General features: G+C 44.5%; 1 pseudogene; it reads right to left on the reverse strand.

Moving 5' to 3' along the window:
* Nucleotides 1-762: 762 nt before the first annotated feature.
* LOC142852871 (L-lactate dehydrogenase A chain pseudogene) lies at nucleotides 763-1993 on the reverse strand (annotated as a pseudogene).
* Nucleotides 1994-2195: the final 202 nt, after the last annotated feature.

A 2195-nucleotide genomic window follows, 5' to 3' on the forward strand; every position in this document is an offset into this window, starting at 1 on the left:
TTTCTCCTTTCCAAACCGAATCTTTAATAATTTTGATGGTATCCATAGCTTTTCTTCTCCTGTGGAAACAAGAGCAAAAACCCTTGCCCAACATAGCACATATCCTAGGTTCCATTCTGAGGTCAACTCATCCTTGAAATACACTGGCTGATTTAATTCAGAAGTCTTTTCTATTATCCAATGTCTCTCCACTGCCATAGTTTCTTTCTCATTAGCATTAAGAAAATTCAAGGTTCGTAAAGCACTATGTAATCTATTTCTGGAAGTATTTTCCATCCCTTTCTGTTTGTTTTAAAATATCCTTTATAGCTCAATTTGATCGTTCTATAATTGCCTGGCCTGTAGATATTAAATATACCTATAATATGCTCTTTATTATAATAAGAAAAAAATTGTTTCATTTTCTTAGAAACATATGCTGGACCATTACCTGTCCTTTTTTTTTCACTGTTCAAGATTTATTTGGTGTTTTCATTGGCATGACACTTGGGTAGTTGGTTGCATCATCCATATGCAGATCTTCACTTTACACAATATTTCAATGTACACTACAGATACTTAATACACAAAATAATATCCTTTAGAACAGTTATACACAAGATATGCATAATGAATTTACACACTGGAGCCAGGTTATGACTAATTGGGAAATCATTGGCCTAGGCATGTCTGGTGAGGATGCATAGCACAGACACAGCAGGTTCACAGGGTAACTGAAGCCTGCACACAGTTGGCAGTGTCTTAGAGACAGTGAGTGGGACTGTGACACCAACCAGGTTACCACTACACAAGTACCACTTAGCATCAGGGTAGAGCTGTGGGAACACAACCGCCCTAACCACAGCTCAGATGAGGAGACAGTGTGTGGTCTCCATAGAAACCCTGCTGCAGCCTGGACAGTGAAGCGCTAGGACATCTGGGGACTTTTAGAACTGCAGCTCTTTCTGGATCCCCCAGAGCGTATCTGCACTCTTCTTCAAGCGAGTCTCCTCTTCAGAAGTCAGAGTCACCTTCACAACATCTGAGATTCCATTTGGTCCCAGGATACAGGGGACACTGAGGAAGACATCATCCTTGATTCCATAGAGACCCTTAATCATGGTGGAAATGGGATGCACCCGCCTCAGATTCTTCATCATGCTCTCTGCCAAGTCGGCCACAGAGAGGCCAATGGCCCAGGACGTATAACCTTTCAGTTTGATCACCTCATAGGTGCTGTCAACCACCTGCTTGTGAACCTCCTTCCACTGCTCCTTGTCTGCATTGGAGCCCAGTTCTGGGTTCAGATTCTTCAGGGAGACACCAGCGACATTCACTCCACTCCACACAGGCACACTGGAGTCCCCGTGCTCCCCCAGGACCCATCCAAGACAGCTCAGTGGGTGAACACCCAGCCTTTCTCCCATCAGGTAACAGAACCGAGCTGAGTCCAGATTGCAACCACTCCCGATGACTCGGTTTTTGGGAAAGCCACTTATCTTCCAGGCCACATAGGTCAAGATATCCACTGGGTTGGAGACAATAAGCAGCTTGCAGCTTGGACTGTACTTCACCACATTGATTATGAAGAACTTGAAGATGTTCACGTTGTGCTGGACCAGATTGAGCCGACTCTCTCCCTCTTGCTGACGGGCCCCCGCTGTGATCATGACCAGCTTGGAGTTTGCAGTCACGCTATAGTCTTTGCCAGAGACAATTTTCGGTGTTCTAAGGAAAAGGCTGCCATGCTGGAGATCTATCATTCTCCCTTCAGTTTGTCTTCCATGACATCAACAAGGGCAAGCTCATCCGCCAAGTCCTTCATTAGGATACTGATGGCACAAGCCATGCCAACAGCACCAGCCCCAACAACCGTAATCTTGTTCTGGGGGGCATGTTCTTCCTTAAGGAGATTCACAATCAGCTGGTCCTTGAGGGTTGCCATCTTGTCGGACTTTGAAACTTTTGGGACTGCTAGTGAACGATGAGCAGCTTCAGTCGCACAATAGCATGGTCAGGGTTCAGCTACAGAGGCTCCAGCACCCCATTACCTGTCTTTATTTGTGCAGGTATATCCATGATGGCTGTAACTTCTAATAAATGAATCAGCCTTTTCTGAGCTCAAGATAGTTGCCCATTAAAAAATGAATAAGTATCAATGGTGTGGTGTGCATATTTTAATTTCTCAAATTCTGTTAAGTGGAACACATCCATTT

Source organism: Microtus pennsylvanicus, chromosome 6 (assembly GCF_037038515.1).
Source record: "Microtus pennsylvanicus isolate mMicPen1 chromosome 6, mMicPen1.hap1, whole genome shotgun sequence".
NCBI lineage: Eukaryota > Metazoa > Chordata > Mammalia > Rodentia > Cricetidae > Microtus > Microtus pennsylvanicus.